The 23,061-nt window shown below is 45.7% G+C and overlaps 1 protein-coding gene and 1 long non-coding RNA gene across 3 annotated transcripts in view; one reads left to right on the forward strand and one right to left on the reverse strand.

Annotated features, from left to right (window-relative positions):
* Positions 1–23,061, forward strand: part of KCNJ6 (potassium inwardly rectifying channel subfamily J member 6) — a 286,073-nt gene that overhangs the window by 19,523 nt on the left and 243,489 nt on the right. The gene's annotated exons all lie outside the window — the stretch shown is intronic.
* On the reverse strand, positions 7,198–13,109 carry LOC141582019 (uncharacterized). Its single transcript, XR_012514853.1, has 3 exons — positions 12,955–13,109; positions 10,196–10,377; positions 7,198–8,318 (listed from the first exon to the last, which is right to left on the reverse strand). It is a non-coding gene; the product is annotated as an uncharacterized LOC141582019 (long non-coding RNA).

The raw sequence follows: 23,061 nt of genomic DNA on the forward strand, positions 1-23,061 counted from the left end.
CCCCCACTGCCTCTGGGGCCCAGGTGTCTTCTCTCCTGCTGTCAGCTCGTCTCTTCCCCTGACAGACACGGCTTCTGCCAGAGAGAAATGCTCAGTGTTGCTAAAAGGTTCCCATGAGTTTCTTCTTCCCCAAGCCCACATGCTGCCCTTGAGTCTCCCCCAAGAATCGAGGGTGAGAGCTCTTCCCTCCTAGTGGTAATGCAGTCTCAAGGTTCCCCTGGAGACCCAAGAAAAGTGACCTCTGTACCTTCACGGCCCACAAGAAAATTCACGTTCCATGCCCGGAATGCTCCAGGCACCACCTAGCAAAGACTCAAACGAGCCCCATGCCAGGCTGGTGAGAAGCAGCCAGCCGCATATCAGCCTTGTCAGCTCAGGTGGAAACAGGTGTGTGTGCGATGACCAGACAGGTGGCTTTCAGCACCCTACGAAGGGCTTCAGAGGCTTCAGCAGTTAGCATGGGTGATATAGTTTAGATCTTTGTCCATCTCATGTTGAGTTGTAATCCTTGTATTGGAGTTGGGGCCTGGTGGGAGGTGATAGGATCATAGGGATGAATTTCTCATAAATTGTTTAGCACCATCACTGTCCTTGTGATAGTGAGTGAGTTTGTATGTGATCTGGTTGTTAAAAAGTGTGTAGCATCTGCTCCCTCTCTCTCTTCCTCCTGCTTCTGTCATGTAACATGCCTGCTTCCCCGCTTCCTTCCAACATGATTGTAAGTTTCCTGAGGCCTCCCCAGAAGCCACAAATGCCAGCATCATTCTTCCTGTACAGCCCGCAGAACTGCAAGCCAATTAAAACTCTTTTCTTTATAAATTACCCATAAGCCTGCAACCATTTATCAGACTTGTGAGAAAGTTTCTGATTTTAGGGATGAGATTTCAACCCGGGAATACCTGAGAAACTGCAACATTTTACAATAAGGCTTTGTCTCAAATTTCCAACTTTTTAAAATGGGGAATGGGAACAGGGCACCACTGTCAGGCAGCTCCCAGGGCAGGAGAGGGAGGGAGGGGGCTCTGAAGCCCTTTGTCTTTGTCTCACAGCCCCTCTAATTCTGGCACCCTCCTTCCAGTGTCCTGAAGTAATCAGGACAAGGTACTTTACCCTGAGGAGAGGTTAATGAGAAGGTCTACCTCTTTCACCAGGTAGGAGGGACAGAGGAAGAAAGGGATATACATCTTCTATTTCAGATGCTGTCCAAAGAATGACCTCTACCAGGTTAGTGAAGGTAGCTAGGAATGGGGGATGGGTCAAGTAGAGAGACGTTGGATCATGGGGAGGAGGGGGCTTTCTAAAACAAGGATGTCATCTTCAGCCAGAAACCAAGCTGGTTCTATTCAAAAGTCTGGTAATAATTCTCCCACTTGGAGCAGACACCCCCAAAGGTACTGCTAATGGGGTCATATTGAAGCTAGCTGCACCCTACTCAGTCCTGGCCGATTCTAAGCCCTTCACATTTCTAGGCAGCAAGGCAGGTGGGAAGATAGGCATGATCATTAAGGTCTTTAAGGACAAAGCCGTGTTGCCTCCTGAGCCCTCCTCTTGCTCATCTCTAAATGCCAGGGCTATTATTTCAGTTTTAGAAAGAGGCTGGCCTGCTATAGCTTGGAAGTTCTATGTATTTCTCTCCTTTGCTTCGCACATGTAATTTTAGTTAGAAAATAGAAAATATGGAGCCAGGGATGATGGCTTCCATCTGTAATCTCAGCTACTCAGGAGGCTGAGTCCAGAGAATCACTTGAACCCAGGAGTTTGAGACCAATTGGGGCAACATAGCAAGACCCCATCTCTGAAGAAAAGGAAAACAGAAATATGACTCTGTGAACATAATTTTAAAATAAAGTGAAAATCTCTAGATTCTTTTAAAAAAAAAAAAAACCGGTGAGACTATAATTATCCCTCTCACATTAACAAAAGAAATTTGGAAAAAATGCTTATCTATCTTTGCTTTTTTTCCCTAAAACTACCTTACCTGGAGGGTGAGGCGTCAGTCACCACCTGCGGGAGTCTGGCCTGCAGACCCTGACTCACCGACAGATGAATGAATGCACTCTCACACCATTACCGTGATACAAGTGGGCTAGGGATGGCCGTTGGCTGCTCTCAGAGGGTGAAATGCAACCAATCGACCCCAACCCCATGCACATCCACAGATTTATTTATAACACAGGTTCTAAGTTAACACACTTGTGGATAATTAACATGGTTAAAAGAGTGGTTTCACACATTTGTGTGAAAGCTTTAGATTCCAGGCACAGAGAAAACATTGTTAACAGGTAATTCCCCTTTGATCTTCCCCGATAGGGTTATCCAAGACAGAGTTTACCTGAGTAAATAGAGTAGAGACAAAGGGATGTGGGGTAAACAGCCTTAAACTGGGAAAAGTCTCTTACCATCCCTATCTTCTCTCTAACTTAATGGACCCGCCGGCCGCCTTCAGCCTGTCCCAGTAGAACCTTTCGGCCTTCCAAAAGGTTTGAGACTATAAGCTATAACTTTTCCTAAATATTTTCTGTAATATTTTGCCAGCCACCCTGAGTGAATTCCAACAAGAGGGGAACCAAAAGCAGTCTCAAAAGTAGTAAGCCACATTCTCTAGGCAGGTCAGTTAATGTTGTGTGAGGGACAAGGGTTGATTTTTAAGCTGAAAGTTAGTATTTCTGAGACCAAAATGTGCACAGCCATTATCTGGGGCTCTTGTTAAAATGCAGATTCTGGTTCAGTAGATCTGGGGTAGGGCCTGGGATTCTGCATTTTCAGCAAGCTCCCTGGTGATACTGATGTTGTAAGGCTGTATGTAACTTCCACATAACTGCTAAGTGACTTGTGTTCCTTCGTATGAGTTTAGACAGACATCAAAGAAGGATGAATAAGCTCTAGAACTAAGCTTGATAGGCCATCCCCTGATATGTTTGTTTCGTTGAATGGTTAAGCAAGAATTATAAGGCTTCCTGAAGTTAAAAGTGATGGAGGGTGACAGGGTTTTGATTATACCATAATTTAACAGATCGTGTTAAGATGGTAGAGGGCAGGATGTTGAATAGAATCAGCAAAGAGAGAAAGGAAGAGACCAGAATTGAGCAGAGTTTGTTTGTGTCTATTTTTGACATTGCTCTGGGTTATCTGTCTATAGCATCTCTCTGCCAAAGTGAATCACGGCAACTTGAAAGTGGTTATTTATTGAAGTGTTTTAGAAGTCAATTCTACCTTTCTCAATCTTTTTAAAATAAATATTTTCAAATGGAAGGATCAAAGAAATGTCAACTGCTTCCCTAAAAATATAATCCAGAACCCAAGGTAGTATTTGTTGGACAGAAATGTCAAAAAGCATCAACTCCAAATAAGGAAAGGCAGGCAGAAAGAAAAAAAAGACTTCTCCAGCTGAAGGTGAGAGATGGCATAGGCTGCCATTTATCCAGGCAGTGCTGGAGCCGAGTGCTGTCGCAAGAAGGTATGAATCATAGAAGTCAACATTTCCCTAAAAAACGGGGAACATTCAAAGGGATACCCAGGAATATAATGTAAAACTATGAAAGAAACCATATGGGGTCAAAGAATGCTCAAATTGGGATTTCTCACTCTCCTGAGTAGTGATTTCTTCCTAAAAACTTGTCAGTAAAAACATTGTTACCTCATTGCCAGGGTCAACAGTGGACCACCTGTGGTTGAAATAGACATCCTAAGCCCTATGCCCATTCTGCACCCCTTTGCCCAACCTTCAGTCTCTACCATTGCCTTCACCCTGTTCCCTCACTTATACTAAAGTGCAAATGACTCTAAGCAGGGACCTTGGTGAGCAGCCTGTCTTAGTACATGTTACCCAAAGGTATCACAAATTTCCCAATGCAGTCAGAGTGACCAGATTTATTTACAGGTATATTTTCTAAACGAGTACAGAAGAAGTATAGCCAAATACTAATATTTATTAAACGTGGAGGTCAGAGCATAAAAATTCCATATAATTTCCTGAATTTTTGAAATATTTGGCAATAAGTATCAAAAACTGAAGTAGGTGACTTTATCATCAGCCAGTACCACACCAGTGCTGTTCCTGCAGAGGAGGTGGCTGTACCCAGGGCTCCCTCTCACTCTTACTGACGTATTGGGACGCCCCGTTTGACCTGCAATGATTCGATGCCCTGTCTGCACGTTTCCATTTCCTGAAGAGCTCCTCACCCTAAAACCCTAAGCTGATTAAATCAGAATTAGAATGGTGAACAGCCTCTGCACTGGTATGTTTCAAAAGCTCCCCACATTGCTGTAGCAGGCAGCCAGGGTTGAGAGCCATTGGTTTAAAGAAAAATCACGGCCGGGCACGGTGGCTCACACCTGTAATCCCAGCACTTTGGGAGGCTGAGGCGGACGGATCACCTGGGGTTGGGAGTTCGACACCAGCCTGACCAACATGGAGAAAACCTGTCTCTACTAGAAATACAAAAATTAGCCGGGCGTGGTGACACATGCCTGTAATCCTAGCTACTTGGGAGACTGAGGCAGGAGAATCACTTAAACCTGGGAGGCGGAGGTTGCGGTAAGCCGAGATCCACCATTGCACTCCAGCGTGGGCGACAAGAACAAAACTCCATCCCCAAAAAAGAAAAGAAGAACCACAAGAGTGTCTTTAAAAGGTACCTGCAAATTCTTCTGTGTTTAAGCTCCCGGTGTGAAAATATTGCCTTCTTATTGCCAAGAATCATTTGCGAGTCATGTGATATGTGTCTCCACCCCTGCCATCCCACACCTATGACCCTCAACCCACATCCAGCCCAGCACCACCCTGAATGCTGCCAACATCAGCACCAGTGTCCTGCTACCTCCATCAGGAACAGCGGATGCAAGAAAGGCTGAAATGCAGAGCTGAGGCCCTTATCTCAAATGGTCGACTTTGGCGCTTGGATATTCAAGCCTCTAAAATTTACATATGAGGGGGTCACTGAGAGGGCTGGTATCTATCTGGGCATTACAAACACTTGTGACCTGGGCCCCCCAGGTTCAATTGGGTCTAAGAAACCCTAGAAATATTCTTACCCGAAGAGCCTACAAGTACTTAATTTATAAATCCCCCATTACAAAAATTAAAATACATATTAAGGGACTTTTTTTAAGTTTGTATATTTTAGGGACACATTTCTAAGCAGTGCTTAATCATCCTTGGTTTTCCAGCTAGTCTGAATCATTCATAGATAGGGGCAACATTTTGATCTATATGTAAAAGTTACTCTTGCTAAACCTAAAATGATATAGTGGAAAGTGCAGAGTGTATGTGCCTGTGTCGGTGTGTGTGTGCCTGTGTGTTTGTACATGTTTGTGTTTGTATCTGTCTCTGTGTCTATGTGTGTGTGTGTGTTTGTCTGTGTTTATGTGTGCCTGTCTGTGTGTGTCTGTGTCTATGTGTTTGTGTGTCTGTGTGTGAGTCTCCCAACCTGGCTTTGCAAAGCCTGCTCACCTTTCCTCCATCCAGCACACTGCTGAGAGGCCCACCCATGAAAGTATCCAATGAAAGTAAGAAGGAGGAAAGCCCCTCCCCTGTGCCTTCCCTGCCTCCCCGTCCCTCTGTCACTCACCTTTCTGAGATAGGTAGGTGAGCATCATACACTTAGATTCAGGAGATCAGAGTAAACCCTCAGGATCCCTTATGTTTAACTTTAGGGAGAAATTTCCGTGATTTATTACCAGACTTTCAATGCACAGTATTTTACAGGAAAGATTTTTAATAAGGTTGCCCCCATGTGCCGTTTTGCCATATTCAATTCTGTGAGGCTTTTTGGAACCCCGCAGTAGGCTACTGCTTCACTGGGGTTTGTTTTGTTTGTTGGCTGCTTGCTTGGATGCGGGGGAGGCAGGCAGAGTCAGAGGCAGAGTTCTCCTGAATTGTACTGATGTGGTGCACTCCCCGTGTCTGTGGGATTTGCAGAGGAAAACCTTTTAACACACGGAGCTGCCGTGTTTCATTCCTTTGTACATGATTTACACTTGCACAGTTCTTTTCAACTCCTAGAAATCAGAAATCTCAGCATGTGCTTCACACATGGAAGGTTTGAGTCAAACCTTGAGTGGGTTTGTTGTATAGACATGCTGCTGAAGACAGGTCAGGCTTCTTGCAGGAGTGTCTACCAGGGCAACAGGAGGCCACAAAAGCAGAAGTCTTGTATTTCGTAGGTTAAAATAGATCTCCAGCTCTTTGACTTAGAAGTGTGAATGGACTGTAACATACTTTTGAGAAGTCGATATGGTTTGGCTGTGTCCCCACCCAAATCTCATCTCAACCTCATATTCCCCATGAGTCGTGGGAGGGACCTGGTGGGAGGTAATTGAATCATAGGGGGCAATTACCTTCATGCTGTTTTCATGATAGTGAGGGAGTGCTCATGAGATCTGATGGTGTTATAAGGGGCTTTTCCCCCTTTGCTCGGCACTTCTATCTCCTGCCACCATGTGAAGAAGGATGTGTTTGCTTCCCCTTCTTCTGTGATTGTAAGTTTTCTGAGGCTTCCTCAGCCATGCTGAACTGTGAGTCAATTACAGCTCTTTCACTTATAAATTACCCAGACTCAGGTATGTCTTTATTAGCCATGTGAGAAGACTAATACGGAAGTATGTAAATTTTGCAGGCTGATTTATCTAAACCCAGCATCCAGAAACGGAAAGAAAAAAAAAAAAAAGAAGAAAATGAATTTCTGCAGGCTAGCTCACTGAGTTGAATTGTGTCCCTCAAAAAGATATACTCAAGTGCTAATGCCTGGCATCTGTGCATGTTGCTTTACCTGGAAATGGGGTTTGTGCAGATGTAAGCAAGTTAAAATGAGGTCATTAGGGTGGACGTTAATCCAATATGATTGGTGTCCTTAAAAGAGGAGATAGTAGGACGGCCTGGAGAGAGGAAGCCACGTGAAGATGGTGGCCGAGATTGGAGTGATGGGTCTGTAGACACGTTAAGGAATGCCCAGGGTTGCTGGCCAGTGAGAAGCTTGTACAAAAGCATGGAATGGATTCTTCCCTGAAACCTTCAAAGGGAGCGTGGCCCTGCAAACAACTTGATTTGGGGCTTCTGGCTTCCAGAACTGAAAGAATAAATGTCTTGTTGTTTAAGCCTCCCAGGTTGTGACATTTTGTCATGGCAGCCCCCTAGGAACACCACCCAAAACCTTCTCAGGATCAGCCGACCCTGGGCAAAATGGAGAACCACACTCACTCCTTTCCCCTGCCCAGCCCTCCCATTTACCCTGTTCTCCTGCATCACCTCCTTACTATTAAAGTCTGCACCAAGGAACACTGCACGGGGGTTCCGGAGGGCTCCTTGCTTGTCAAACATTGAGCCTCGTTTCTTATCACACAATGGGTGGCTCTTCTGCCTGTTGAGATAATTTGTGAGGGATTGCAGAAGGAATCTCATGAACACAAAACTCAAAGCATCTAGAGGTAGAACCTCACTTCTCTAGACCTGAACTCCACTTAGCTCACAAGCCCCCATGTCTAGGAAGCAGCAGAACAACTTGCCAGTTTAAGGTTCCTTGAGTCACATGTGATTCACATCTGACTTTGGAGCCACTGCCCACACAGGTCAAGGTTTCAGGGTGCCTCACCCTCAGCACCTTTCACATTCCTCCTTGCAGACAGCTTGTGGGTTTGGGGGAAGGCTGACATAGCCTTATGGCGTCAGGTGGCGAGAGGAGGTAGGTTTCTGGTCTAAGGTCTCATCTTCTATGAACTCCACTGAGGTGTAACTTGATGGCCTCAGTCTCCTGGCTCTGTCTGCTGCATAGGCCACAGCATGGCCTGGCTGCTTGTCCAAACCACACATCTCTGCTAGTGCACATTCCACCTGTTGCTCCAACTTTCAGTATTAGAGGTTGGGTTCATTAACAGGTTTACGCGCTCTCTGTGCCACATATGAACAAATGAGGTGCAGATCTTCTGCGTTGTGATCCCCAAACTCACCTATGGGTTTGCATCTCCTGCCCCACAAGGTTTCCAACTTCACGGAGATGGCCCCATACATTCTTCTGTCCTGCCAAGTTTTATCCACCTTCCTCCCGTCCCCAGGGTAGGATCCTTGTCTTCTGTGTGGTGCTGCTGTACCATCGTATCTTCTTTCCAAATCTTTATGCTCTCAGTCCTCCAAGGCTTAGTGCCTGGTTCCAAAGTCAACCTTTGGAGAACTTAAAAAAAAACCATCTGGCCCCTGTATTCCAAAACCCAGACTTCCAAGACTATTTGGGGCGTCAAAGCTAAGAATATTGCTATCTGTTCTCGCAGTGCTCTTTTTATTCTTGGGCAATTAGCTTCAGCCTGTGGCTTGAATGGTGGAGAGGCTGAACAGGAAAAGGGAATTACTGAGAATGCTGTGGCAGCAGAAGAAGACAGAGAAAGAAGATATCTGAGGGAGTCAAAAAGGGTTACCAGCACCCCAAAATCACACACATCATGTAGGGAGGCTCCTATATTACACACACCACCTCCAAACCCATAAACTCAACTAATCCCAGAATAGCCAGCCTTGGTTTTCATGGGCCTGTCATGGAGACAACTGGAAACAGTCTGTCTCAGAGTGACCGGGAACCCCATGCCATCTTATTCCGTCTTCTCTACACAGCTGTGGCAGCAAAAAGGTGAATCCTTGGTCCGGCCAGCCTGGCTGACTGCCTCGGCCGACACAGCTTCAGAGGCCACCTGCCCAGCAAGCAGGTGAAGGCTTCCTCTGATCTTGCCTTCATTTGCCTTGACCCAGCTCCCCTGACTTTCCTTCCATATTCTGCAGGAAATGAAAAAGAGAAGCTATATTCAATTCGTTGAGGCGTTTTTCATGGTGAAGGGCTGGAAGTCAGGTTTGTTCTAACCTCAGGACCTTCGCACTTACAGACCCCTCTCCAGATCACCTTTTTCCCCAGGAACTTTGTAAGGTTTGCCCTTTCTCATCCATCCTGTTTCCTCTCAAAGGTCATTTCATCAGAGAGGGGATCCTAGACCACCCTAAAATCGCCACCACACGTCACTCATTCTCTTCTTACCCATCTTGAATTTATAGCTCGCAACCTTTCCTGAGATTTAGGTTACAGCTAGAATACACAGCTATTATCTGGCTTTTATCTCTCACCAAAATTCAAGCTCCATGAAGGCAAAGACTTTGTCTTATTCACTGCTGAGTTCCAGTACCTGGAACAGTAACTGGCCTATAACAAACACCTAACATAGATTTGCAGAGTGGATGCGTGCTAGCAACCGCTGAAAACTATAACCCAACTTGGAGGGAGCTCGAGTTTGCAGCAAGCCAACCTGAGATTCATAACTGAGCATGGGGATGGGGTTGGGGAGGATTAGTAAATGCAGGACCCTGTGCTAACACTGGGGTAAGGTGTGGCTGTGAAACAGAACAGCCCTACCATGGTTCTTTACAAAGTTGGCCAAAGAGTTACTCCACTGCGGGAGCCTCCCATGCAAGGCTGACTCGACTAATGGTCTCAGCAGGGGATAACAGGGTGCAGGAAGCTCCTTGGTCACCAGGAGACCACAGCTGAGCTTCTCAAGCAGGCTTGGAAGCCTTCAGGCAGTGGTGAGGGTAGAAGATGGAAGGAAGGGCTTTCTTCCTGAGACTGGGGGTGGAGGGCCCACACTACTGTCTGTCAACCAGAATAGAGGGTGAGTGAAATTTAGAAAAGAAAAAAAAAAAAACAAGGTTGGATCTGGCAGGGGGAAAAAACATTGAATTTTAACTAATTAAATCAACATTCCCTGAAGGCTTTCTGTGTATTGGCAAACTGCTAGGGGCTGGGAAAAAGACATCTGAAAGTCACGATTCCAGCCCTCAAAAAGTGGAAGCCAGGGGTTCTAGAAATGGCTCTGAAGCCAGAGAGAGAAGTAGGCTTTGAAGGAGGCTGAAGAGTTGCGAAGTAAAAATGGAGAGGCAGCAGACAGCTCTTGGTCTGTTAAGAGAAGTTCTCAATTTCAGCTTCCTCCAGTGGGCAAATCCAGAGACTTAATCATAGGTTATATTTAAGAGTAACCTATATGCCTGATGCCTTATTAAAAGTGTCTTTAGCTAACTCTATTTTTAGAGGATATTAATCATGTTACCTTTTGATTTAAAATTGGGACAGATTAGCTCTAATTACATGAGATTCTTTAAGGAGCTTGAAAAGACCCAGGATGATCCATCCTCACATGCAAATTATTGTAGACTCTCTCTTCTTACCTTCAGGGGAGTTACTGGTCAGTGGCAGAGCAGGACGTGGAGGTGGTGCTCAGGTGTCTGGCTGTCACCAGGCAGGACTGGAGAACTCAAGGGTGTCTCGGTAAGGGTGAGCAGCTGCACACTCTAGTCCAGCATTAAAAGTGACCCAGGTCTCTGGTGCAGAGTTAGGTTAACTTGAAGCTCTGATAACAAAAGATCGAGAGTTGGGTTTTTAAAAAAATGTAGCCTTTCCCCCACCCCCAATTTTTTAGAATGCTGTGGTTAGCAGGCTAGGAATTTTGGCAGCAGGTCACAAAACGTCTTGAGAAGTGGAGGATCCTCATTCTTTCCAGCCCACTTTACTTTGGGAGAACATCTGTCGGATCCTTAAGAAGCAAATCATGTCATTTTCTCCATCAAGAGATAATAGCCTTTCCAGGACTCCTTGGTGGAATTCATGAGCCTGGTGAGGTTGTGTATTAATAAATCATAAAGGAAAGTAACCTCAAGAAAGGTGAGTTTGGAGGGCAGAAGGCATGCAGTAGTCAACTATTGTTGCATAACAAGTGACTGCAAACTTAGCAGCTTACAGCAACACCCCATTGATTATCCCATGGAAGGGGCTGGGAAGGGGCTTGGGCTTGCAGCAAGCCAACCTGAGATTCATAACTGAGCATGGGGATGGGATTGGGGAGGGTTAGTAAATGCAGGACCCTGTGCTAACACTGGGGTAAGGTATGGCTGTGAAACAGAGCAGCCCTACCATGGTTCTTTACACGGTTGGCCTAAGAGTTACTCCACTGCGGGAGCCTCCCATGCAAGAGTGACTTGACCAAGGGTCTCAGCAGGGGATAACAGGGTGCAGGAAGCTCCTTGGTCACCAGGAGACCACAGCTGAGCTTCTCAGGCAGGCTCAGGAGCCTTCAGGCAGTGGTGAGGGTAGAAGATGGAAGGAAGGGCTTTCTTCCTGAGAGTTGGGGGTCAGAAGTGCAGGTGTGACTGAGCTTTTCCCAGAGCTGAAATCAAGGTGTCAGCAGGGCTGTGTTCCTTCCTGGGTCCTCTTGCAAATTCATGTGGCTGTTGGCAAAATCCCGTTCCTCGAGTGAAGTTCCCATTCTTGTGGCTCCTGGCCAGAGGCCGTCCCAGTGCCTCACCATGTGAGCTTGCACTCTTTGAATCCCTCTCATGTTTCAAATCTCTCTTACAAGAAGAACGGGGTCACTATGAAGTGCTCAGCTGAAGTGCTCAGGTCTGCCCCAACAGGATCATCTCCCTTAAAGTCAACTCATTGGGAATCTTAATTGTATCTCTTCTTCTCAGAAGCCTCTGTTTAGCATTTGATTGCGTAATTGGGAAATGGTGTGTGTCCCCCAAGCAGCAAGGATCTTGGGAGCCACCTTTGAATTCTGCCTACTGTAAGACACAAGTGCCTGTGTCCATCCATGTCTTCTAGGCTTTGAGGCAATACTGACAAAGATGGCTGTTTCAGATGCTTTCCTCTGCTCGCCACCATTGCATAGCCCCGAAGAGGACCCCACGAGCCCTGCTAAGTGATGAAGTGGCCTTTCCTAGAAAATGGTTTTCAATTCAGAATTAATTCTGACCTGTCCCTTCACTAAGCACTCAGGGTGCAGTGAATCTGGGTATAGGATGGCCGGAAAGAGGTAGAACTGGCTGGACAGATGGATTCCAACATAGGGAACTATCTACTGTGCTCAGAAAGCGTGGCAGAGAAGTTAACAGCCATTAAGTCCTGAGATAAAAGGAAGAAGGTTTCTTGAGAACAAGAAGTTCTAAACCGGCATTGAAGGAAAAGGAGACTGAAAACTACAGCAGAAGGTTGAGAAGCAGGAGGGCAGGTAGTCATTTATAATTAATGACCTCCATTATGTTATTCTGACTCTGGAAGTGAGACACACATTATTTAGCAAATTCAAGGACCCATGAGCAGCCTAACTTGGTTTAAGCAGTGAGTTCCTGCAGGCCTCGGCTCTCAGCCCAGTGCCTGGGCCTAATTCCTGACCCAGTGGTCCCAGGTCCCTGGGGGTAAGAGCTAGGTGACTCTATTTATGAAGATAATTCTGAGATAAAGATGGAAGGGTAGGTTGGGACCAGATAGAGAGTGGAAATCTGAGTTTTTGTGAAATGTGGGCTTTACTTTAGGGCTTTGGGCAGGCATGAAAGTTTTCTGAGTAAAGGGCAACTTGGGGTAGCAGAAGGCAGCGTGGCTCCTGTGGAAGGTTAACCTGGGAACAGGATAGGCAATGGATTAGCAATTTTTAAAAGACTAAAGATGAAGGCAGGGAACTGATGCTCCCTGGAAGCCTGTGATGAAACAGAGAGGAGGCAGGAAGTTGGAGATGCAGAGAGAAGCTGGGAAGGAGGAGTGATGGAGATGGAGGTGGGCACTCATTCGCCATAGCCCACCAGCCCAGCAAGCATGACCATGAACTTGAGAGGAACAAGGTGAACACCTGTGCCTCCCCTAAACCACAGAAGGCACTGGCATTGCTGCTCTACTTAATGCGTTCTTAAGTGAGATGGATGTGAAGTACGGAAATGCATCCGTAGAGCCCTGACGGCACGCCTGGCTTATCGGGCTCTGACACCTAGAGCTCCCACTCGGCCCAGACACACTAGAGAATCCTGGATCCTGGTGTGCACTTCCCTGAGTGGAAAGATTTCTGTACAAGCAAAGCAGCAATGAGACTTTATTGCTTTAGACTTTTTAAACAGACGCCGACCTTCTGGAATACCTTTCAGGGGACACATAGACTTACCATAGATGCATCCCATGATGAAGAACAAGTGAGTGGAGGAGCGTTCACGCCTCTGTGGATTGCAGCTCAACTTCTGGCAAACAGGCAGCTTCCTTGAACACCAGTCCTCTGAGGTCACCAGCCTAGAGAGCCAACAGGGGCTCACTTATTTCTTAGCCCCTGCAAAAATTAAAGGTTTATACCTACAAAGGGACTCAAAATCCTTAGCTGTCAAGCATCACCAAGAGTCCATCTGACAATTTCAAATCTGAAAGGAATCTGAACAATTTTGAACACAGTTGTCCAAGTTCCAGAGGAGTGACATGACTTTCCCAACGCTAGAGAATAAGAAAGTGACAGAACAAGGATTCAGACCCGTGCCTGTCTGGTTCTGAAGCCTGGGACTTTGGGAGCAGACAAACTTCAAATGCATTTTACATAAGCCTTCCCTTAGACATAGAAGCAAAAACAGTACCAGCCTGCTGGCCCCTGGATACAGAGCCATGTCCCACCTGGCACTGAGTGCTTGGTCAAGCAAGATCACGAGATGACAACCCCCCAGTAAGATAAAGCATACATGCTGGTGGCAACTCATTCACTCAGCCAGGGGCTCAGTCCTGCTGAGGCTAAAAGGGCTCATCTGTAGGGGTCTCCAGGCTCTATTCTAGGGCCACATGACCACCTGTTTTTGTAAGGCTTGAGCTAAGAATGGCTTTTGCATTTTTAAAAGTTGAGGAGAAAAGACTTACAGAGACTACATGAGACTTGCAAAGAGTAAAATACTTAATAGCTGGCCCTTTCTAGAAAAAGCTTTTCAACCCCTAGATTCAAGGGCAAGTCTGCATTGTTGGCAAGAAGTTCCAAAGGCCTCAGGAGGTGAAGCAACCCCTAGGTTACCCAACTACTTGGAGACAGAGCTGGGAGCTAGAGTTCAGGTCTCTTCTGCTATCTAGAGTAAAGGCCTGCTATCTAGAGTAAAGGTTTTACCGACGTAAAACCATGTGGATACACATGAACATATGGAGGCACGTGTGCATGCAAACAGGCGCACGAGCATACACACCTGCATGCACACACATGCACTGTCACTCAGGAGCATACACAAATGTGTGTGCTCACTTGTCTGCACACAACACACTCATGCACACACAGGCCCTGTGACTATGGAATAATGGGGCTGCCTTTTCTTTGTGTCCTATGAATCATTCCACGCATGAAGGCAGTTTGCAAACTCTGAAGTGCCTGTAAGGCAGACTTTTTATTTTGGTCAAGCTTAAGTCGATTTTGTAGCAATAGGGTGCTGGCCATGGCCAACATACTACAAGTGCCCATGGTGACCGGCCTGCTGTGTCCCTGCCTGCCTCCCACCATAACTGGAACTCGTCCATTCTCACAAGCCTTGCCTTTTCTGTTTTCTATAAACCGTGAGGAACTTGGCCAAAGTGAAGAAATACAGTTACACCTGTCTGCCTCCTGCCGTTGATGGGTGACTCTGCAAGAGGAAAGGCTGGGGGAGAGGGGTTGGTATTTGCTGCGTGTTAGTTCCACACGAAGGAACGTTGAAGAATGCAATCAATCCATGCCCGGCCATGCGGTGGTTTCCAACGCCACCTGCCCATGTGCTGTAGTTTTCATTGCCATTGTGGATAAGTTTTACTAAATTAAACTTTGACAGAGCAGCCCCATCTCCCCAGCACTTCTGTTACCAAGAACCCAAGCCTGTTGTGTAGATTCTGAGCACATATATTGATTGTATACCCAGCATGCTCATCTGTCCACCCAAGGCTACAACCTCCTCCTGCCCACACTGCTTTGGAAACAGGACAGAAAAACCATCCTGGGCACACAGCAGAGAATTTAAATGGAAGAAAATGCATATGGCGTAAACTCACATATAATTGTAGAGGTGGAGAGTCTGGGAGATTCTAACTGAATTCTCACCTACATAGAAATCCCATATGCAACAACCTTAAGGTGAAAACTGTCAGCCCATGCTTGGATGCTTCCAAAGACAGAGCATTTGCTACCTAACATAGAAACCCCATAATGTTTAAGCAGCTTTAGCTGTGAGACCCTCAAATCACTGGTCTCAAATTTCCTCCTGTTTGTCTTAGCACTGCCCTGTTCACTGTCCACCTGAAGGCAACTCTCAGGACCCAGCTGTCCTCTCGTCTACAGACTGCTATAGACTGAATGTTCATGTCCCCCAAAGTTTAGGTGATGAAGCCCTAACTTCCAGTGGGGTAGAATTTGGAAACTAGATCTTTAAGAGGTAATTAGGGTTAGATAAGGTAATGAAGGTGGGACCCATGATGAGGGCAATAGGATAGGCAGTCTTAGAAGAAAAGCAAGAGCCAGAGGTGAAGACTCACACTTGTAATTCCAGCACTTTGGAAGGCCAACATAGGAGGCTCCCTTGTGCCCAGGAGTTTGACATTACAGCGAGCTGGGATCATGCCATTGACTTTCAGCATGGACAGCAGAGCAAGATGCTGTCTCAAAACAACAACAACAGGAAAACAAACAAACAAACAAAAAAAACAAGAAGCAGAGGAAGAGGGTGTGCTCGCTCGCTCTCTCTCTCTCTCTCTCTCTCTCTCTCTCTCTCTCTCTCTCTTTCTCTCTCTTCCTTCTCTGTCTGCATCCATGCAGAGAGGAAAGTCCAAGTGAAGATATAGCAAGAAGTCTGCCCATCTATAGTCCACAAAGGGAGCCCTTACCAGGAACTGACCCCTGCCAACACTTCATCTTAGAGTTCCCAGACTCCGGACTGTGAGAAATAAATGTGTATCGTTTCAGCCATCCAGTCAATGGTATTTCGTTATGGTAGCCCGAGATGACTAAGCTGCTGACTAAATATACTTACTTCCTTCAACCTTTCTCCACGTCAGAATCCCGGATCCTTCCACTCTCAGCTGTCTTTGTTCGGGTGCATTCCAGCTTGTGCTAGGCTCAGCTCTTGGTACAGAAAAGGGGCTCAATGAATATTTAATGAACCCCTGAAAAAGCAGAGAGGGAAGGTCACCTGCCTGCCTCCAGACTTTCCACATCTGCGTCAGCTCAAGTTGTCACGGACAGTCTTGGCTTGAGTTGCCTTGTCTTCTGCTGTTTCTGTGCCCTTTGAGCTTCTCTTGTTGGAGTTTAATTTTCAGATCCTCCCATCCCTCCTGAACCATCTCCATCCATGGGCTTTTATCCATATGTTCTCTGAATTCTTTTGAAGTTTGCCTTCTGAAAACCTAGAGCAGAGTTCTCCTCTATTTCCTCAGAGGTTGAGATCCGTGAGTTGTTAATAGGTCTTCCACCAAAAAGACTCTGACGTCAAGCCAGCTTGGGAAATGCTTCATACCTGGAAAGCCCTGGGTCAAAACACTTATTTTGTTGATTCTAAAATTTCCTAAATGTATTCCTGAGGGACTCCTCTGTTATGGGTCATCTATCAACCTTTGAAGGAAGGTAACAGAAAATGAAAACTAACAGAAAATGCAAAGCAGTGTGATTAACCTTTGCTTGACTGTGCACTACCTTCTTCCTCCTTCACTCTTGGGAATCCCCATTTCCTGAGGCTCCCATTCCTGCCATTTTATCAACCAGGACATCTTTGTTGGGAAATCTTACAGAGGAGCATTCCCCACTTCCCTCCTTTGGTTGAATGGGAAGTAGATAGTGAGTTTGGCCCATAGCCCTGGCATGGCCCATGCCTTTTCTAGACATGAGAGTCTGAATTTCCCCCAATCCAGGACTAACTTCCAGTGTTTCTCTGCAGAGGTGAGAGGTGGTATACGATGTGCTTGACAAAAGCTGATGTGACTTTTTGCCTCCTGGGCAATGCACATTTTGTTCTTTTTTGAGACAGAGTCTTGTTCTATTGCCCAGGTGCGATCTTGGATCACTGCAATCTCTGCCTCGCAGGTTCAAGCAATTCTCCTGCCTCAGTCTCCTGAGTAACTGGTATTACAGATACCTGCCACCTGTAATTAGCCACCATGCTTGGCAATTTTTTTTTTTTTGGTAGGGCAGGGTTTCACCATGTTGGCCAGGCTGGTCTCAAACTCCTGACCTCAAGTGATCCCCATGCCTCTGCTTCCCAAAGTGCTGGGATTACAGGCATGAGCCACCATGCCCAGCCAACATTTTGTCCATTTGAAATAAGAAATTAGGTGTAAATTTCAGGACCCCAGAAATCCTATAGACAAGTCAAAGAATTTTGTTTGCTACCATTTTGGGCCCTACAGAAAACAACAGGCCACCTTCAAATCCAAGTTTCCTTTTGGAAAATGTTTTTATCCAACCTGGAACCATCTCTCCTCCCAATCCAACATACATGTGTGTGTCACACACCACACACACATACACACACACACACACACACACACACACACACACACTTCATTTCAAGGCAGACATTGAGTTTTTTCTGATACCTGACAAGCTCCATAATTTTACTTTGTCTGTAATCCTAAAAACAAACAGGACCCAGTCTTCAGCCAGTGGAGAGAGAAATGTTATTTTGGGCAAAGAGGCCTTCCTCTACCTGGAAGTGATCTCAGGTGAATGGAGGCACAGTGAACATAGTGTAGTCCTGGATCTCACTTGCCTGGGAGTTGAGCTGGGAGTAGCCAATATATATCATAACTGACCCCCTTACCATTCTGCCCACTGAGCTGCCTTTTTTCAGTGCAGAGAAGCCTCATAATTACCAGTTTAGTGTTGGAGCATCACTAGGAATCCACTGGGAGCGTAAGTGCTGCAGGGGGTCTGGTAATGCAGCCCAACCTTGTTCTGGAGACATTTCACACCGCCTTTCCCTGTCCTCAGAGTCAGCTCCAGCTAACAGCCTGACCCGTGCAAATGTTCTATGGAGCTAGTCATAAACCTGCCATAGCCCTATCTAGACACTGAGCAACTTGGGGGAAGGGAACTTGTCTCATGCGTGACCCACTCCCATTTCTCAGTACTAAGCTCACTACTGTACTTGGTACCTAGTGGGATTGCTGTCTGTTGCATTGCCTTGCTGTTGAGGGTCGATTCCTATGGTCTTTCTCAATTATCTCCTCTACAAAACTCCCTGAAGAGCCATTTGCAAGCATAAATGATGATCAGTACACAACCCCTGCCCTCAAGAAGGTCACAGTCTAGTACAGGATTCAGGCGTATTCACAAACAATTGTGAAGCGGTGTGGTTTTGGTCTATCAGGAACATCACACAGGATTGCCATTTTCAGAGTGAGCGTGTGTCAAGGCAGACAGCCTTCCAGTGGGGATGAGTGCTGGTCCTCATGCCCCTGTCCTTCCCCAACAAACTGCTCTACTTTTCCTTCCCTGTCCCTCTTTCCCAACCCAGCCCTACGTGTTTTATTTTTTCCTTTGTGCTTCAGTGGTAGACATAGTATGTTAGATACATTTGGCGCCTTGATCAAATTTCAACTGGGCAAAAAGAAGCACATGCTTGGAGCATACGAGTTTCCTAATTTCTTCCATCTTTCATGTCAGTCTGAGTTTCTTGTCATGGGGCTGGGCTGAACTTGGTAACCGGAGGCTGGCTGACCTGTGAGACGGCTAGAAGGGCAGGCTGGCCCCCCGCAGGGACGTCTAGAACGCAGGTGCTGTTCTGAGCTGGTTTCACTACTTGCCTAACTCGGAACACTGCTAAGCAAATCATTGCAATTCTGCACAGCTATTTGCTTGGAATTTCAAGTGACAGTTTAGAGAAAGAGGCTGAATATGAGGATATTTATTTAAAAAATACTTATCTCTGTTCCTCTCTGAAGAAGGTAATTCTTTTTTTAAAAAAAAAATCCCACAAATACAGCAATAGTCACAATGGGATATGACATTATAACTCCATGCTCAGAAATAATTCAGTTATCCTTGAAGGTTACTTATTTTGAAACTAACATTTTGCTGTTTTTCTCCCTCAAATCTTGGTTGTTCAAAGCTCAATGCTTATTGTTGCCACCATGCAGATTGACGGAGGACAGAAACTCACAAAAAGAGCTGTCTCTAAATGAAACCATTTAGTCATCCACTCCTATGGAGTATATTCTTAGAGTTAAGTCATTTCTTTGACATACGCTTTCTTTAAGAAAAGTCTCATGATCCCTTTTCTTTCACTTTAATTTTCTCTTCTCCAACTTGTGCTTTATCTTGCAAAATGTCAAACAAATTAAGTGTATGAACTTCTGGCATGTGCTAGAGAAAGAGGCAGACAATATACACCCACTTTTGTTCTGAAACCTGGTATTCTATTAAGTTCAAACTAAAACAACGGAGTGTCCAAATCCACAGTCCCAGGAAATCAGCCCCTAGAGAGGGAGAAGTGAGAAGAGCAGGTGGCCTCAGAGCCCATCCATGGCCGATGAGATTGTGGGTGGGGAAACACATGGCAACCAGCAGTATTTCTATTCTGCCTTCCACGAGGAAGAGCAAACTTAGCCTGTAGGGTTAAATCTCAGTGGCCTGTTAACCTAGCCAAGATTTAATGTCATTTACTCCACATTAGGTTTGATGCATCAACAAAATATTCCAGTTCTTTTCCTTTTATTAGGAAAGCAACTTGTTCATCTGGATTTTATACTTGATACTCAAGTTTTTATGTTTGAGGGAAGAAGGAAGAAGCGTCTCACAGATCAGTGATTCTTTCCATCTGCACATCCTGCAGAGAGCTGTTTAGCATCATTAGATAAAAACTACAGAAATGCTCTCATGCGTCAGTTTTCCTACCAACTCTTGACCAGTGTATTTTGTGGTAGAAATTGCAGATGATACCTTTGGCAGGGAGGAATGGTACTGCTGTTTTAGACTTTCAGAGTTATCAGGAGAGACCTGGGGAGGCAAGGTAAGTGAGAGGGTGGCTTTTTAAATTTCAGCACCATGGTTAAATCAGTTTGCTGTTTCCCCAATCAGGCTTTGGTTGGTTTGCCTCTTTTAGTTTAATCCCACCATTCTGGGTTCACTGTAGCACATGCAAATAGTGCTTCAGCGGCACCCAGATGCAAAAAAACTTGTTGTAAAACCATTCGACATCAACTCGAGGGCAGAGCACTTTGGAACATGACTCATAATAATAAAGGTGTTAAGTTTGTTCTGACTTGGACCACACAAGAAAAACGAAATAGTGAAGCTATAGATATTTACAGGGGACTCCTCACTCTTTGACCTCTGGCCATCCATGAGTCTTTGGCTGGTTGAAGTAAACTTGCCTCAGGTCTGATGTTGCTTCTACTCCAAAGTATGTGATTTTATGGGTTAAATTATCCCCAAAGCTCCTCTGAACTTGGACTTGGCCAACTTGTCAACTTACTTCTGGGTTTTCCAGCCTGTGTGTCTACACAGATCCACCCACGTATATCTCATAGTGAGCCTGTTTGTTCAATTCTCAACCAAAAGACATGTAAAGCTGTAACTGAGGTGTTTAATTTCTATATATATATAAAAATGTGTGTGTATGTATGCATATATTTAATGTATAACATATGTTATATATGTACATATTTCATATATATTGTATTTCATGTATACATATATAACAAAATGAAATATACACATATATAACATAAATTTGCTTTGTATATAATATATGCTTTGAAAAAAGAGCAGAACATACATGCACTGATAAACTTACTTTGGGTGATTTTCTTCTTTGTGCTTCTTATTTTTTCAAATGTACTAGGATAAGTAATGATTATGAAGATGCAAAAATGAACGTTATTTGTAATAGGAAAGCATGGAGAGTAAAAATATTAAAAATCCAGCTCTTTGAGGATGGCTTCTCTGGGGGTCAGACTACCTGAATTTGAATCGTAGCTCCCCTTTTTGTTAATTGGGTGACTTTTGGCAAGTTACTTAACCTCTGAAACCCTCAGTTAGCTCGTCTGTAAAATGGGATTATTATGGGTGTCTATCCCGAAGGGTCTGGCGAGCATGAAATGAGACAGCGATGTCCAGTGTGTACCTTAGAACCTGGCACAGCCTGTGCCCAGACACAGGCCTGTCACCAAGGCAGTTGCACAGGGCCCTGTGCTCAGAAGGCCCCATGCTTGATTTAATGCTCTGCCATCACTGTCTTGGAATTCGTGACCATTTTTACACAAGGGGCCCTGCGTTTTTGTTTTACACTAGGCCACACAAATTATGTAGCTGGTTCCAAGCCTGTTACATGTTGGCTAATGCTATCAACGGTCCCCACTGGATCTTCATTATTTCAAAGCTCAACACAGAGTCAAAACTTGCAGATCTTTACAAATTACCTTTTAATTTTACAAGGCACCCTCCAACACTATTAGGGCCCTGAATTATTTGGTACTGAAAGAATAAGTGAGGGGCTGAGAGGCTCACCGGAGGTGTTCTTTGCATGGAAGCACCTGCAGGCTAGCACAAGGGCTCCGTTTTCTGGATGCTGGGTTTGTGGGCACTGATAGGCATGGGCTCTGGATGGCTGCTGTGGAAAAGTCCACAGTTTTCCTTCTACCTTTTGTGCCTGGTTCAAAGAGAAAATTACTTTTAAGTTTCACATAAGTATTGAAGTGTGAGGCCAGCAATAAGGGAAAATGGAAACAGTAAGCTGTGAGCAGCTGCACATCCTACAGCAGCGTCAGAAGCATAAAACCAGCAGCAATTAAACCCCGAGGAACCCTAGGGCAGAAGCCAGGAGCCTCCTGTGACCTGGCCCCCCGCGAAGATTAGCACCCTGGCTGCTCACTCTGTCCCCGCCTCCAGCTCTCCGGGTTGGCTTGGGGACAAAAAGCAGTGGGCAGAATGGAGAGGAGGAAGCAGGATAGGCAAGCTTGGCATTTTGAATTCATAGGAAAGGTGGAGGCTCCCCGCTAAGCACAGTGCTGCGGAGAGAGGGAATAGGCCAGCTGCAGTTCAAGTCCTTGGAAGCCTTCTGCTTTTCAATTCTTCCTTAAAATAAGATTTTTTTATGTTACAGAAATAATGCCTGTTCATTGGGGAGAATTGTAATTCACTCCGGAAGAGGGTAACCGTATTCCAGAGAGAGCTCCACAAGCCCTGTATGTTCATTTCTAGAATCACTCATGGCTGAGGGCAGAGGAGGAGCATGTATCCCCCGTGAGACAGCCCTGCTCTCGGGACTCGGCAATCATTGGAAAGAGACTGCTGGGCATAGCGTGACTCTGGCTTTGTTGAGAGAAAGAGGCTTGGAGCAGAACTGCCCGAACCTGACTTATGTTTTGAAAGGACTACCATGGCTTGCTGTGTTGAGAATAGTTTTGCAAGACATAAAGGGGACACAGAGAGGCCAGTCAGGAGGGCAGTCAGGTCATTGTGGAGATGGTGGCTCGGGTCAGGAGGGTGGCAGTTGTGGAGGTGGAGATGTGCTTGCATTGTGAATGTATTTAAAGAGCTTTCTAAGAGACTGGATGTGAACTGTCACAGAAAGACAATAGACACAGTGACTCTGAGGCTGAGGCCAGAGCAATGAAAGGAGGCACTGTCACCCTCCCATCATTCCCCCAGTGTTGATCAGAGAGCCCTGAGGATGGCTGGGTGTAGGCGTGGGTGTGGCCTAGTGGGACCGTGAATAATTTGTTCATCTTTCTATCCCTAGACCCTACAGAGTGGGTTCATCATAAAGACTTTTGAATGCATAAATACTTATAATTTGGGATAAATTAAACGACATTAAATCCAGACTAGTATCAAAGTTCAGTTTTGGTCAGGTGAATTTTGAGATATTTATTAGACATCCAAATGGAGAAGTCAAGCTGTCAGTCTGATATATGAGTCTGGAGTTCAAGGGCTGGAGATAATAAATCTGGCCACTGGGTAATGAAATTGAGAAGGAGGATAGAGGAGAGAACAAATCCTAGTGAGCCCTGGGGCATCCCAAATAGTGAGAAACCAGAAAAGAAAGGGAAAAAGAAAAGAGGAGCAGGTGAGAAGCCAAGTGAAAGTGACGTTTCAAGGAAGAGGGATGATCAGGTGTGGCCTGTGACTGATGGGCCAGCAAGACAGGCCTCCTCCCCCAGCGATGACGTCCACTGGGCTGGGTGCTGCTGAAGGCCCGGACCGGAGCAGTTTCCAGGGAGCAGGGCAGGGAGAGGGTGAACCCCATACTAGGATGAGTTTAAGAGAGATGGAGACAGAGGAAATGGGAAAAGCAAG

Source organism: Saimiri boliviensis, chromosome 18 (genome assembly GCF_048565385.1).
Source record: "Saimiri boliviensis isolate mSaiBol1 chromosome 18, mSaiBol1.pri, whole genome shotgun sequence".
Classification (NCBI taxonomy): domain Eukaryota; kingdom Metazoa; phylum Chordata; class Mammalia; order Primates; family Cebidae; genus Saimiri; species Saimiri boliviensis.